Source organism: Coturnix japonica, chromosome 7 (genome assembly GCF_001577835.2).
Source record: "Coturnix japonica isolate 7356 chromosome 7, Coturnix japonica 2.1, whole genome shotgun sequence".
NCBI classification, from domain to species: domain Eukaryota; kingdom Metazoa; phylum Chordata; class Aves; order Galliformes; family Phasianidae; genus Coturnix; species Coturnix japonica.
The window spans coordinates 17236050-17253227 of record NC_029522.1 but is presented as its reverse complement, the minus strand read 5'-3'; the positions used below and the strand labels follow the sequence as shown (position 1 = coordinate 17253227).

The 17178-nt window shown below is 35.6% G+C and overlaps 1 protein-coding gene across 1 annotated transcript in view; it reads left to right on the top strand.

The window, feature by feature from the left end:
- The window catches only part of B3GALT1 (beta-1,3-galactosyltransferase 1), a 150827-nt gene that overhangs the window by 36611 nt on the left and 97038 nt on the right, over positions 1–17178 (top strand). Inside the window, exon 3 of the mRNA XM_015868611.2 lies at positions 15490–15629. The gene's annotated coding sequence lies outside the window, so the exon portion shown is untranslated. The remainder of the gene's footprint in view (positions 1–15489; positions 15630–17178) is intronic.

The following is a 17178-nucleotide window of genomic DNA, read 5'->3' as shown; positions in this document are numbered from 1 at the left end:
ACTCTGCCAAGGCCTGTGAAAATAGATTAACTGCAGTATAGAACGTTATGGTTTGTTCCCAGAAATAGCTGATTCTCCTTGCTAGGTTTAAAAGACAGTGCCTTTAATTTGCACGAAACGGAAGATATATAAAAGATTTTTTTTTTTTTGGTCATTTTTTTTTTGCTTTGGCACTGGCTCAAGTTGGTATTCTTACAGACCTGCAGCCCTTAAAACACTGGTGTGCATTAAAATAAAATTAGGCATAGACAGCTGTATTTCTTACCTACTTCCACAATAACACAATATTGAAGCAGAGGAGAAAACTGGTAAGGGGAGTCCATGAGACTTGTTCATAATTCTGATGTGATTCACTATAAAACTAGGCTTCACAGATACTTTCTGTTTGATTGTTAGTTGTACGCATTTTGTTTATCTGAGAATGGGGAATGTCCTGCAGAGGACACCTGGAATTTTACCTGAGATTGGATTAAGCACCAAGTTTGTTTTTTTTCCACATTTACCACCATGAGATGGGGAATTAAAATATTATCTATACACATTCTATGGTATTTAAGTAACCATGTATGTTGGGGGAGAAACAATCTGGAGAGAAAGATTCAGACTCTTTCATGCTTTACTGTCAGTTTTGTGATCTTGCAAACTCCTCTAATAGCATCCTTATCTGTACTAACTGCACACTGTACTGCCTGCTCCCAAAAGAATACAGAGATAAGGCTCCAGAAGGGTATTAAATTGTACTTCCACGGGAATTAGGAAAGCCATGGTGAGATGACTCGGTGACCTGAAATGCCTACTACAGGCTTAAATTCTTGCCTAATTTCATGTCAGTTCTCAGTTTTTTCTTTATTTCCTACAGTGACAGCAAACAATACAGCCATTGTACTAACATTAGTGAGGCTTCTGTGTACAGCAACCCAATAATCTCTGATATTCAGTATATCCAAAGCAGACACCTAATTAAAAAGTCTGACTATTTGCTGGTGCATCTGTCATCTGCTTTTCTCACTGTGTTTTTGTCAAATCTTCTTTCTGAAAGACTTTTCTGTACTATCTCAGTCAGGTCAATATATATGGGACTTAAGTTGTAATTGTGATATAAGAATGAAATTCAAGTTTGTACTGACTATTGTATAGCTGAGCATGAGGACCCTTTTCAGGGAGTGGTGTAGGTTTGCTAGTGATGAAATAATCCCATCTGGTTTTAATTCATATTAAGAGGAAATGTGCTAAATACCGTTCCCCATCTGATCAAGGATACTTGGTAATAACACCCCAAAATGAAAGACAGTTCTGTGGAATTTCTGTGAGACAAATAGCATATTTGACAAAGTAAGAGACAGGTTAAATCACTTTGTATTATAGGATGCATAAAACCACAGAAAGCAGCGCTTTAAATGGCATATGTATATAGTATTTCAAAAAGTGACATCCCTAGAAATCCTTACTCAAAAAAATGTGCACAATAAAATGTTTGACTGTTTGGAACAACAGCAACAGAACCACACACTGTTTTCTTTGAATTATTGCTTACTTATAAGAAAGCATGAAATATTTTTGAAGGGAATAAAGTTGATTTGGTTCTGGTTCTCCCGAGTCTAAAAACTGCCAGTTTGCAAAGATGACACCACATGGTTAAGTGCTACAACTGAAATGTCACAAAGGGCTCTTTCCTTTGCAAAACTTTCCCTTGCTAGAGAGGGATGACTGGCTCCCTGTTATGATGCGTGTTTGTCCAAGTCATTATGCTTATTTTGTTTTAAGATTCTGAATTACCTGAAGATGTTTTCTAAATACTAATTTCCTTTTAATAGAATGGTATGACATATTTTGAAACAATGTGATTAAAGATATGAGATGCCTCAAGACAAGTTTAAGTATTTTTGAAGTCGTAAATAGACTTCCAGGAGGTAGAACCTATTTGGAAATTAATGAGTCAGATTAAGATGCAGAATTTGAGATGGTGCTAATCATTCCTGGTAGGAGGTTAACATATATAAGAGCAGAGATGAGTAAGAGTTCATGTATCTACATACTGCAGAGCTTCTGAATCTGTTGCAGTGGGGTAAAATCAAATTTTTAAGCAGCAAATAACTTCAGAATTCAAATGCCTATTTTTTTATTTTTTTATTTTTCCACTTGGAAATGAGTGACTTGATGGAACTTGATTTTGAGTCTGATGTTTAATTATATTGAGTATTCCCTCACTTCATCTTGGGAAACTCAATTACACACTGTTAAGGAATCTGTAATTTACACCTAATGTCCTTTCTTTTTCTCGTATTTCACAAATTTTCCTTGCATTTGTCATGTTAAAACATTTTCTGCTATAAATATTTAAAGAATCATTTAGTGGTGGTACAAGTAAGGTAGATAATGACTGTTGAGATTAAACTCTGACAAAATTGTTAAACGCACACTACAAGAAACACCAGGATGCATCTTATTTCAAGTGAACTGACAGCAACCAAAGGCAGATACAGAATCACAGACATCTCTTAGGCATACTTCAGTGCAGTTCTTCATGTAAGGCAAGACTTACCCTCATAAGAGAAGATTTATTTATTTATTTATTTATTTATTTATTTATTTATTTATTTATTTTTTGCTTTGCCTGCATGTTTTCATCATAATAACATCCACAGGGATTTTTTAAACTATTCAAGTCTATACATTAATTCCTTCCTCTTATCAAGGAATTTCTTAGGTGAGAACAGATATTATTACCATATAGAAGTATACTCAAGCTGATGTAATTTCAGTTATTAAGAAATAATAATACTTGATACTCTTGAGGAAGTATGTTTTGTCATGTAAAATACTGACTTGCCGTTTTTTGAAAGTTTTAACACAGATAATTTTGGCTGTTAGTGTTCTCTAAATGTTATTATATATTTCAGTGGAAGTCATTTCATGTCACGTATTGGATAACTGATTACACCTTTAGAATTAATGTCTTGAAACATTTTAATTTGGTTAAGGCTTAGGAGGCAGGAAAACTGACTTCCTGCCGCAGCGAAGAAACAGTCCGAAGAAACTTTTGGAACTGACAAAAGTTAGCAATAGTGTTGGAACTGAGAATCTGAGACCTGATGATTAGTAATTTTTTAATGACATGTGCCTGGGCTTTGTGGCTAAAGATAGGGCCCAGTATTCTTTTCTGCCAGCCCCTTACAACAATGCATGTTCTTTTGCAAGTTACACAGTTGTTGTCATCATCCACCTTGCTGTCCATAGAAGGGGTGCAAGTTTACATTTTTCTAAAAGCTTCCTGTAAACTTAAGGAATTATCATTAAACATCCTAAACTATTACAGAGCATACACTTTGTATGAGTCACAGAGATAGGAATATTCAGTTTGCTTATGAAATATTCTTGTTGAATTTTAAAATTTTAATTTGGACAGATTTTCTTTTTATGCACAGATTTGGAGCAGAGTCCCAGGTTTTCAGGCAACAAATATTTGCCTTAACACAGTAACTTCAAGGGCATGGGAATGACAAAAGCAATTAATATTTTGCTTTAAATTATATCTTATTGGAGAATGGAAGCCATCTTTGCTGTATCTTATGACAACAGTTGAAAAAGTCCTCCACACCTGCCAGCAAGGCAAAGATGATTTTATATCTGAACAGGAGCATCAGAAAAACTGCAAAAGCAACTCAACTTCTGCTTTACTGTCCAAAATCCTGCTTGGTCTCCTCTAGTAGCAACATATAGTAGCAACATAGCAACAAATGTTGCCTCTCCATACCAGTACAGGGAGGAAGAATGCTTTAGGCAGTGGAAGTAACACTAATCATGGAAAGCTCCCTGTGCACAGGGGAAGGAAAAGAAACTGGAGAACAGCTGGGAGAACTGGGAGTTGATGCAGCCTTCTGGTTTCTCATAAGACACTGTTATATCTTCCAGTTTGCAGTGGAAGGCTAAATCGTAAAACATGCCAGAAGTCACTGTTAGAGAGAGTGGATTTGCTTCACTGGGCAAACTGCAGCCCTTTTTAGTTGTGACTGTAGTGACAGAACAGTTCTGGTTTCCTTTTCTACTAGGTTTTGTTTTGGTTTTGGTTTTTCCTCAGCACTGTTGTAAAATCTCTGGTTGTTTGGCAGTGCACCCGTGCCAGGATTTGATAACTTATTTAAAACTCTGTCTTATTTGACTTTGCACTAGTAGCAGGATTTGATGGCTCATTTTGAAGTGGAATGAAGTAGTACCATCTGGACATTAGCATTTCCAAGGCAAGCCAGGGAAAGGCTGGAGGTCAGCAATGTGTTCTACTGACAGATCTTCATGGACTGTTTTTCTGAGATTGAGTTTACACTTCTATTTCCTCCCATGGAAGCTTAGTTATTTTTCATTGATTTCCATTAAAGTAAGAAGAGCAGTGATCCAGAAACAGTTCATGAATTGCATTATCCAGTTTAATTAGAGTGAAAGGAAAGTTTTTCCACAGACATAAGACTCGGCATTCAGTCTAAAATGCTACTTCGGACAGTAATGGCTGAAGTTAGAAATGAACTTAAATCACAGCTAGTGCCAGTTTCTCCTTCCACTTCCTATACAGTATATTAAGAATGATGCCACATCACATTTTCACTACTTTTCAATTTAGTAGTAGATAGTAAAAATGTCTTGTTTAAATTCCTTAATTCTAAACCACACCAGAGTCAGTCCAGTAATTAATTTGTTTGTTCAGATAGTTTATGTTTTTGTGCAAGTTTATCAGCCAGTGGGCAGCTCAGCATCACCGCACTGCTCTCTAACTCTCTCTAGCTCTGTATGGGCTGCTGTCATGAAAGTTAACTCCATTCCAACCAGACCCAGTTCAATCAACTTTTTTGTTTTGTTGTTTGGTGGTTTTTGTTTGTTTGTTTGTTTTTCAATGTTCATCTTAAATGTATTTTATCAAGTCAAATAAACATTTTCAGCAACAAAAAGCTGGCAAGTTTTTTACTTGTTACTTTGTTCCTGCAGTACTATTTTGGACAAAATATGATTTCTTAAAGTTTGCTGATAAACCTGCACTTGGGAGAACACAAAGATAGGCACTGGCTGATAGCTGTGCCGGATAGGATAAGGAAAAAAACATAGAATCATTTAATCATTGAGGTTGGAAAAGATCTCTAAGATCATCCCACCATGCCAATTAAACCTTGTCCCTCAGTGTCACATCAACACTTTTCTTAAAAACCTGCAGGAACACTAACTCCACCACCTCTGTGGGCAGCCTGTTACCATGCATTACCAGTCCTTCTGAGAAGTTTTCCCTGATATTCAACCAGAACCTCCCCTGGTGCAACTTAAAGCCATTACCTCTTGTCCTATCACTAGTTACCTGGGAAAAGAGGCCAACTCCTACCTTGCTACAACCTCCTTTCAGGTCATTGTGGAGAGTGATAAGATCTCCCTCTCTTCCAGATGAAACAATCCCAGTTCCTTCAGCTACACCTCATAAGACTTGTCCAGTCCCTTCAGCAGCTTCATTGCCCTTCTTTCGACATGCTCCAGGGCCTCAATGTCTTTCTTGTAGTGAGTGGCCCAAAAGTGAGCATATTACTCAAGGTGCAGCTTCACCAGTGCCAAGAACAGATGGATAATCACCTCCCTGCTACTGCTGACTATGCTATTTCTTATACAAGTAAAGCTGTCATTAGCCTCTGTGGCTTCCTAGGCACAGGGCTGGCTCATGTTTGGTTAGATGTTGACTAATACCCCCAGATTCTTTTCCTCCACACAGCTTTCCAGACACTGCCCCAAGCTTGTACCATTCCATGGGGATGTGATCAAAGTGCAAGTCCCAGCACCAGGTTTTCCTGAAACCAGTACAATAGGCCATAGCCCTATGGCTATCCAAACCATGGCCATCAAGCCAGCTTATCCAGATCCTTTTGTAGGACCTTCCTACTCTCATGCAGGTCAACACTTCTTCCTGACTTGTGTCATCTGCAAACTTATTGAGCTCAATCCTTCTTGTCCATAGCTGGAATGCACAAACCTCACCAGAGCTGGTAACATTTTTTTCCTCTGAAATGCAATGTCAGTGACTCTGCCCTATTCCAGGACAATAAACTGCAGGCAAAACTAGCTGATCGGATCCACTGCCTCCAGCATGTTTGGTTCAGGATCAGGAGAGGAGCTTCTCAGAAAACACACTATGAGCCATTAGCACAGACAAGGAACAGGAAACTGGGTGGGAGGTAGAAGAGTGAGGCTGTACTGGATGTTTGAGACCCAGCAGGCATAGGAAATCAAACCAAAGTAAAACAAAGTAGAATGGATGGATTAAAAAGAAAGAACATGGAGAGGCAGGGGTTTTTGTTTTTTTTTTTGGTTTTTTTTTTTGGTACTTAGTCTATACAGAAATTTAAAAATTCATATAATCATAAAATATTTTTAATGTCACATTAGAATACCACTCTTGACTGTTCCAAAGTTCACAGCAACTCTTCACAATTTCTTTGTCAATTAAAAAATAATCTCTTTGCCTTTCTAAATGGAGATGCGTACATGTATAATGTGCAGTGAGTGCTTAGTATTCAAGTAGATTTTTTTGCTGGTGAGATTTTTTCCTGCTACTTTGATAATGTTTCCTTAATTTGAAAATAAATCTAGTTTTAAACATACTCAAAAAGAAAAACAGTTAATTTACATGATCATTCTCCATATGAATCGTATACACTGAGAATCTGCTTTGGGGTAAAACTATTCTCTCTTTGTGCACTATAATGTATCTGTTTCTGCAGCGATAATTTAAAACTCCTAAATGTTGCTAATGAAATCTTCTGTTATTACAGTTCTGGGAAAGAGCTATTTAAATACAAAGTTTCTGAAATGTATGGCCTTGGGAAATGCTAAAAAGGTGGCGCTGAATTCTTTGCATTAGAGGGAGCAATATTAATAAAGAATATTACTTATGTATTCTACATGTGGGAACTTTTTGTTACTAAATGCTCCCAAGATACAGTTCTTTTCTTAGATGTAGTGGGATTCTCTTGAGCAGAAAGCTCCAGAATTAGTCAGTATTTTCCATCACAAATATATTCCTGTCTTTGTTATTCACTTTACATTTCTACTTCTTCTGTTATCTTCTACCAATACACTGGACATCTAAATGTAAGCAAAGCAGGTGCCAGATTTACAAATCTGTAGCTTCTAATAAGAAATTTATGGAGTTCTGACTCATTTTGATAGTTCTGCTCTTTTTTTTCAAGTACTCATTCAAAGCAAGGCCACACAAGGAGTACAGTGATATCTACAGTCTACTACAGAATTAATTGATAGAGTTTACTGTCAGTGTGTTCCTGTGAAGAAATGTCATTTTGTTACATTTTGCAGTTGCAAACAGACTCCAGGATATTATAAGCACCTAAGTGCCCTTTATTTTATGTAGTTAGTTGTAGTGGTTTTTTTTTTCTTTATATGTGTGTATGCAGTATATTTTATTTAATCATTTAAGTCTCTAGCTTCTGTCTTTACACCCATCATTCTTCCACACAACTGTAATCACCCCCATTGATTTTGATGAAGGTAGGGCTGGCACCTCCCCCTCTGACGTACATTTTCTGAAGTTTAACTGTAGACAGATGAGTCACATATCAACAGTTACTCTAAAAGATCAAAATTAATAAGCTTTGAGGATTTTCTTATATAGTACGATTCTATATACAAGCCTTTCAAGGTGTGAAAGATTCACTGTTCATGCATGCCCAAAGCAGGCGTGAATTATGACCAGATTTTCCATAAGTGAAAGGAATATCTAACGTCTCAGAAGTAGTTGCTGCAGTAAGTTTCCATTAAGATCATACAACTTCTGGAACTATTATTCTAGCCAGTTTCACGGTAGACTTTGCTTGTGGATTTTAATAACTGAATCTGATTATAGTCTTATGTTCATATGGACATATTTTTATCCTATGCAACAGAACATTTACATAGTTTGCAGAAATCTGATCAGGAGCAAAAGGTAATGTAAAAGAGTTAAAGAACTAAAAATATTTCAGTATATTTTGAATTCTATATCCTGTAGCATAAGGAACCAAAAATAATATCAGACTAAGATAAAACTCATTTATCTGGATGGTTCATCAGTGAGAATTGTTCTGTTGCCAAGGTGCACTATACATTTATATTGACTGAAATAGTGCTTTAATTTTAAATGCATGGCAGAAAATTTCACTTATTAAAAATAATAATAATATTGTAATAGTAGTTCTTACTGTTTCATTCTGAACAGAATATTCAGTGATGTCTTCTTACTATACTGGACTGCCCAATCAGTTGTCTAATGTTTCTGGGAAACAGCAACTGATAAAACAGCTTCTAAGTAGGAAAATGCCACTGTGAATTTTAACAACCTCTTTTCATTACCAATGAAAAACTCATAGTGTCTTATTCAACGGTAATGGACACTGGGTTTAGAGAAGGAGTAAAGATTGGAAAGAATTAACTCATTAGAGTCTACTCAAGGATTGAGATTAAATTTTTTCTGACGTTAATTCTACTGTACACAATCCAAATGGTGAGTATAATGGAAAACAAAGGAAAAATATGGTTAGTTTGTGTAAGTTCTTCTAAATATAGAAAACAGATAAATGTTGTTTTCCTAATTGTTTAAGACACTGTTAAAAGATAATGATTAACCAATGCAGTGTGGTAAGAGAGATATAAAGTAGGTTAATCATCTGAAGCTCATGCAAGCCGTGTTAGCCTCTAGTTAGTCTTTTCCCTAAGGTATAAACATAATTTGAATTTCAAAAAAGAGCTTAACAGAACATAGTTCTCTCTTTTCTATTAAATAAGGATTTGGACCATTAGGAAATGAACTTTAGGTTTGTGAAATTTCTGCTTAATCATGCAGTAAAATAGTAGGGTAGGTATGTATAGACAAACTACCATTTGCACTTTTCTAAAGTCAGCTAAACAATGCAATATAGGCAAAGGCTGCATAATCCAATGCCATCTGCATAATACCTTGATTCTGGATCAAAAGAACTAATTCTTCTGCAATTGGAGGTGTTCTGAGAATACATTTATTTCTATTTTTTTTCTCCTTTTCTCCTTAGTCCAGGAAAAGAGAACCCAAATTTATGAAATGGGAGTGGAGCTGATTATTCAGGGAGATAGCATCTTCCAAGGCTGTGTGCAGTGCAGATAAATGAACAGAGCTAAACTGACAGTAAAATTAGTCAGCTGTATGAATTGTCATTCCTTAAAATATATAAATAAACTCTCACTTTTTAAAACAGATTCTCTAATGAGCGAGACGCTCTTTGATATGTTTCTGCAAAGATATTATCAAAGATAATGAGATGTTAAGGCAGATCAGGGAAAGGCAAATTCCTGAATCTGAACCATCTCAATGATTAAGACTACATAATGTGGGGAAGTAAAGCACTGTCATTTACTCTGGACCCTACATATTGCTTTGTTATCACCTAGGAGCAGGAAATCTAGCAGAGTCAACACATTTTATGGCAGGATTAGTCTCTCATTTCTATTTTTAAGTAATAGTAAATATGGAATTTGTAAACACCATCTGAAAATCCCCAAATCATTCTTGTTCAAATTCGACTGCCACAAGATTTTGGCTATACTGAGCATTATGCAGTCTTTTGCAGAACTCTGCTAAGTTGTTCTAGAGAAGTTCCATGATTGCATTCCAGATTTGGATGATCTCCATCAGATTTCACTTTTTCCTTTGCCCAAGGCCACGTGTAAATCATGCTCATAATATTCTGTATTTCTCTGTTAGACATTCATGGCTATTTGTTCCAGCTAAATGTGATATATGTTTGAATGACAAGTGAGACTGTCCTGAAAGACTGGTTTGAATCCATATCATTTCCAGCCTATCTATAGAATATACTGTTTTTCTAACAAGTGTTAATATTTATTAAACTAAAATTTTAGAAAAAAAAAAAAATTAACAAGCTCAATTTCCACTGAGCTTTAGTTCTAGCTAAGAAGCAAATTAATCTATAAGGTATTCAGCAGTTCAAAGCTGGTATGTAAAATTCTTACCAAGCTATTGACTCTTTCTAAATACTTGTTTATATAAAAACCCTTTGGCCTTCAGACGTGTCTGAGATTTGTAATTGTGAAAGTTCACAGGTGTGTGAATATTGGAGCTGTTCATTATTATATCCAGACATGTTTGTTCTACTTTAATCACAATATGACTGACTTCAAATTATGATACATGTCTTCAGGAAGCACAGTAAAAGTGGAAAACAGGTATTTAATTGGATCATCCTAACTGAATGTAGAATGAAAAGAAAAAAAAAATCTCACATAGGAAAATGTGTGAGGGCAGTCATAGTTATACCAGAAATAAGCACATAATTATTTAAGGCATAGAAGTGAGGTATTTGGAATTCCTACCAACAAGAAACTAGATAAGTGATTGACACTGATATTCCTTAAATGCACAGTAATAATTAATGTAAGGTGATAGAAGACATTTCAAAATAAAAAGTAATTTAGGAAAAAAAAAAAAAAGTTTTTAACAAAGAATAATCCAGAATAATGGGGCAAAGATTAAGAAAATACCTCCCACCGATCAGTATTTCATAAACTACCTAAAAAGGCAGAAATATCCAATGATATATTTTTGATGGTTTTGCAGCTAACAATTACCCTGCTGTACACATGAACAACATTCAGAGAGAAAGAAAATTTTGCCTGTTGAAACACATAGTAATTAGCAGGTTAGTTAAATACAGTGAGAACTGTATTAAAGACCATTCCTGACAAGTAATTTCCTATCTCAACCTGTAAAATACATATCATAATCAGTTTCACATCAAACTACTGTATTATGGAGTACCAATTAGCATCAGAATGAAATCATTAATGATACAATGGCATCAGAATTGGTCCACTTTTCATAATAAGGACTGTGAATAGAAATTAAAAGAAAACAACGTGAAAAGTGGAAGCATATTTAATTTTTCAATTGAATTAGAAGAGGCTAAAAGAATGAAAAATGAGGAACTTCCATTTATTTTTTCATTCAATTAAGCATCAGATGTTATTATTTCATCTGGAAACTGAAGACAAGTTGGTTGTATGTCAGCTATTCTAAAAATCACACTGTGAAAGTAAAAATGCCCATTCAAAAAGCATAGTTCAATTAAGCATAGTCCACACAAATCAGTGAGAGAAGGTCATATTGTACTGACATGCAAGAGTGTTGTAAAGATGCTATTGCCAAAATTGATGGGAGGAATGCAGTGAAAAGATGATACCCTAGTTTGACAATGCCATGTCCTCAGAAATTATTGTCTATAGGACAGTGTTAGGGACATGTAAATGAGGCTACCTGTTAAAAATGCTACAAAGAGGTGGAAAAATGTTTTGCTTTTCAAGTTATTTTAGGAGGAATGATGGAAGGCTAAATCCAGTTTCCAGAAGACTTATACTGTTTGGTATAGGACAAAGACATCAACTTTTCCTCTGGAATTGTAATTGAATTTCAAGGTGTTCCTAATATCTACATGAGCAAGAATTTGACAATCAAAGTTTAGTCTATACAAAAGTAAACCCATATAAAAGATATAGCATGCGTATAACTTGCATAGTAGTGCTACTGAGAAAGGAGGAAAAGATGCAAGGGAGTCACCAAGAAAATGCCCTTCTGTGTGTATATAGGTGCAAGTTCTCATACCAGGCAAATTACAAAACACTGCAAACATGAACTTGCTTCGGTTGTTTAAGACACATAATAAGACCAGCTGGACAATCACATATCACAGGAAAATAATCTTTTTGTCACATTGCAAAACCTAAGATCATTACCAAGTATTTAGACAATCTCAGTTGTAAATTAATGGGTGTATACACACATTCAGTAGCTTTTGGCATGTCTGCGTGGCATATACAGTAGTGAAAAATTATTTTTCATTCATTCTGATTGTGTCTTTTATGAAACAAAAATTTCTGATACAAATAGGTAGGTACCCAATACAACTCAGAAAAGCAAACCCAGTATAGAATTTTAAGATCTTTTAGTTACACAGGTAAAGCATCATCTTTTATAAAATGTATTAGGTTTTCAGAGTAATTCTTGAAGAGCTGTATCATCTCCGTGTTAGAAATTCTTTGAAGATTTCTTTGCAACTGTAACTTGTATTATCCTTGAAGTATTTAAATTAGATAAAAATTATTCATTTTTTTCTTAAATGAGATTTTAGATCAGCAACCAGAATTATTATCACAAAGTTAAACTTGTCCAGAGAATCAGAAATTATGAGTGCATGGGAAAAGCCTGAAACTAAGATATGGGATAACAAAAGGTTGGATAAAAGGTTCATAACCACAGTGACGGAATATTATCATAGAATTCTTAAAATCAACTAATAGTCTCATTTGCTTTTCTAAAACTTTTGTTTCCCCTTGATCTGGACTAAAGGGGAAATTCTTCTACCTTAATGAAAAGCATTTTTCTAGAATTGAGATCCTGTCCTTCTTCTGGTTCTTCTGGTATCTTTTAAGATAACCCAGTGTGGTTACTGCAGACACAAGGACCACCCTTCCCCAGTGAGCTCGAGTTGCCAGAGCCTAATGTGCCTCGCTCTGTACTTCACAGCATGCAATGTGTTATCACTAGTCAGTGCCCAAATTCTGCATCTCTGAAAAGTGAGATGAAAACTGACTGATTTGCTTAGTGAGGCAGAGTGTTATAGGAGGTAAAGGAACTAGAGCAGATGGAAGGACACCCCTAACTGAATGTTGCTGATCAATGAAAAAGGTGTAGTTGAGGTATGGGCAACCATTCTGGCATTAACATTTTAACCAATCCAATTTTATATAGAGGTTTTAAAACAGAGCCAAGTTACCATGGAAACCAATTGAAGCAGACACTTAAATTCTAAGACTGTAAATTCTTTTCTAGACAAAGATAACAAGACTGACAGGTGGGCTGTAAAAGGAAAATGAGCGCAATATAAAGTTAGGCACGATGGTCTTTTTCCTCTTCCTGAAGGTGTCTTTTATAGATCTGCTTTATCTCTGTTTTTTCTACAGTTATATATTTACTGTATTTTAAAAGAAACTCCCACCCAAATAAACCCTTTGTTTTGTCATAATTCGATTTGCAAGGGGATGTAAGCACCCTGGGGCAATGAACCAAAGGGCAGGGCACTCCAGTTATTTTTCCAAATTATTATGTCTTTCCAGAATCATCAGGGAGACAAAGCCATCACACAGAAAACACATTTACATAAAGTGCCCTTCGCTGCCACTGTTTATATTTTGCTCCTGAAATATGCTCTAGGTGCATTCATATTATAGCACTGCGTTCTCTTTGTGCAATATGAAAGGAGATAGCAAGGGATTAATGTGTTTAACTGAAGAAATATCCCTTTTCACTTTCAAACATTTTTGAAGTGTACCAATTTGTTTCAGTCTGGCTCAAAGTCAAAATGATTTGGATTGTTAAATATTTTTCTTCATCCATCAGTGATGGTATGAATAACAGGCAGTAAAGCATACAGCCCCCGAATTTGATGCCAGAGTTTTAAGAATTAAAATGGGCAGAGAATGGACAACAGCAGAGCATATAGCCTTTCCACTTGGAGTAGTTAGCTGTCAGCACTGTAAAACGCATGAATATGCAATATCTTTTGAAAACTGTGCCGAATGTTTCTACCTGCTGTGCGTAATTTCAGAGTCTTCTACAATCATTAGAGAAAAACAGCTTTCAGTATAATTTTCTACTGGAACGAAGGAAGGAGAAGGGGCAAATACGTACTTGAACTCATCCTGATACTTTTCTAGCCTGAAGTTTCCACTTCCCAGCTGGAATTGTGTTTGTATATGCTCTCCTGACAAGAACTATAAAACAAATTTCCCCAGGACTTCAGGAGATTTGCTGTCATGAGTAATCACAGTTGGTCCCAGTGCACTAGAATCACAATAGGTAGCCACCTTCTCCAGCATGTTTGCTCTAAAGCTAGCTATATGTAATGGCTAGAGGTGGTTTGGTTGCCAAAAGTAAATGTGCTGCTTACCTTCAGCATCTGTGTTCCTCAGTACAGTGAGGGTGGGGACATGACAGATGGTTCCTGCAAAATAATCAAAGAAAACATTGTATTTTGTGTACTGAATGCATTTCTTGGCAAATAATGAAAATTAGCATTTAATATCTTCCCTGCAAAAAGCAGAGCATCTTAATAAAATTTACTGTTCTCTAAGAAAGCATATGTTAAACATGTTCAAGCTAGGATGTGACTAATCAAAGAGCTCTGCAATAAATGATACACAGGCTAATGATTACATAGCATAACAGGATAGTTATGTTGATGTTTGTTACATGTAAATCCTTTTGGTAATAACAATGGGAACTGTGGGACCAAATCACTCTTTTCAACCTGTGTAAGGTCATCTTTGATGCAGGGCTCTGCCCACTTTACTATATCTCTGTGTCCAGCCCAGGCCCTGTGGCAGGCAGGCTTACACAGAGGCTTGTGCAGACTTCCAGATAGAAAGACAACTATTTTTATCATTTAAAGGTAACTATTTTAGGTATAAAAACCTTTTACCTATTTTAGGTAAAAAAGACCTTTTGTCTTTGTGAAAACAACTTCTGTTGTCCTTTTCAAGAAAATAGGTTCCTTGTGAATATAGAATTATTTATTAAAAGATAAGCTTTTCATTTTCAAAGATAGGTCCTAAGAGTCTGTAGTTAAATTCAATTAAGATTCTCTGGCACCCTTGTCTGTTCTCACATTTCAGTTTTTATTAAACATCCCAGGGGAGTTAATTATTTTTTGTATTGCTATGACAAAAATATGTCATTTCAAGTATTTCTGATCAAATTCCCCATAATGGTGTTTATAACTATCTTGCATTTAATTAAGGAATTCAGAGGATTAGAAATCAGAGAATGCTGGGAATAGCAAAGTTCATAAAGTAGGACAATGTGATCTTAATTTATAAACTTGTAATTGTCTGATTGTCCATTCAGAAGCAAAGATGGGGCAAAGAGATACAAAGATGGAGGGGTTGTTAGGAATTAGGGAAAAGTCAGGAAATCATTTCTAGGGGGGAAAAAAAAAAAAAAAGCATGGTAAAAGAAAGAAAGTAAACAGACTAAGGATAATTCCTGCAATTGTGACCAGAACTCAGAGGTGCCATGGATAAGACACCTTGTTTTAAACTTCCAGAGTAGGCTTAAAAGTAGACACATAAATGCACTGAAGATGTTTCTCGGACTTCCAAAGAAAAACTTGCATATCTATGTGTTCTTCTTGCCACGTTTTTGTTTTTGTTTTTTTTTAAAAAAAGGAATATGAACAGATTCTGTACATGGCATTAAGCTGTTAGCAATGTAAAAATTTGTAACATGTACAAACATGTTACTACTTCAGAACTTGACCCAAGTTTCTCATTGCTTTATCTCTGTTTTCACAAAAGACAGAAGAACAATAAAAATAAGTCTTTCATTTACCAGCACATAACTCGTGCATATTTCTCTATTTGTCACTGCAGGTTTCTCAGTATGCAGTCTGCACTGGTTTAACATATGACAAGGAGACAAGCAATCCATGGAGAATGGCAATGGATAAGATGCAGATAAGAACGAAAGAGAAATTAAGGATGAAAAAACAGAGAAGTTTCTGAAAACTCAGGTAAAGAACTCAGCTGATTCTCTATAAGCATAAATTGTACAAAATCACTTGAAATAGCTTTTGCTTACTTTCCTTTCTCGTATTTCTGAGAATTACTGCTATATGTATCCATTGATATATGGATAAACACACATGCATACCTTTCTAACACCCACTCTAACAATTAATTTCCTTTTGGAGACAAATTGCCATTACCCTCAGTGCAAGTACTTACTATCCTGGTATTTGACATTGTTTAATACAATCCTTTTACCATATTCCATTTTACTTTGTTTAAATAAAACATGTTACGATTTGATATAGAAAGACAAACAAGTAATATTTGAACAAGAGAGAAAAAGAGAGTTGTGCTGCGTGTTACAATTCTTTCTCAACCACGCAGCTCCAAGTTCTAAAACCTTAAATTATACTATCCTAGTACAGAGCTCTTTGGGCATTACATAATACACTGAAACAAAGCAACCACATTACAAGCTCTCTCTGCCTTCTCACACTGATGGCACATAAAGTGCTCATTTAGAGCTTGTGCGTGCTTTTAGTTCTCAAGCACGACTGAAGGAGAGTAAAAAATATACTTATCCAGAAGCTAAGCTGCATGAAAGTGAACAACAGTTCATTCTTTGCTCTTCTGCTCCCTTGCTTTAAAGAAAAGTTGCTTTGCCACTTGTCGTGACACAGTGGTAGAAGTAAATGTGATGGAGAAAGTACACTGTGTACAAGCTGGGAAGGAAGCCATTGGAAGTCTAGCTACATAAGGCCTTTCAGTTGCTTGTGACAGAAATACACTCTTAACTTTTTCAATACAACTTATTTCCAGAATGAACTAAAATTACATTTGCCACAACTGTAAGATGAAATGATGTACTCACAACTAAGCACTACACATCTATCATTTGCCTATCTATTTTATCTGCTTCCTTCTGCTTACAAAATGATTACAAAAGATATTACAAAATGAAAGCCAATGTGAGATGCTGCTCTATCAACACACCAGCTATTAAGACATGGTTTACTTACAGGGCTTTACATTCTGAAGTGGCATCAGCTTACCACGTGTGTTCAGTATATCCACTAAATACAAGTCCTTGTTGAGTTTGGCCCTTTGGGGAAATTGCTTTAGCCCACCTACAAAATGCCTATGACATTGCTTATATTTCACTTTTGTAGAACTACACCTAATGCCTTCAAACAGTGCTATTTAAACAGTGCAATAGTGCTACCTAAATAACACATCCTGCAATTCTCAGGAAATCTATATTATTAGTGTTGCATCACAGCAATTACATATGGCACAGTTTGTGATTTTGCAAATATTTTGTTGATGCTAACATAGTGCACTTTTTGCATGTTGATAAGATTACCACACATTAAGATGTTCTGCCACTTCCTTTGTAAGCTGTTGATTCCCAGAAAATGACAGCTGCTGCACTTTTGTTAATAAAAAATAAAAAGGTTCAAGGTATTGGCAAGGATGCCTTTAATGGGAGAAGCAGCTTTTTACAGTTAGAATTCTTAGGTGATGTAGTATTCATCAGTTACAAACTTGGGA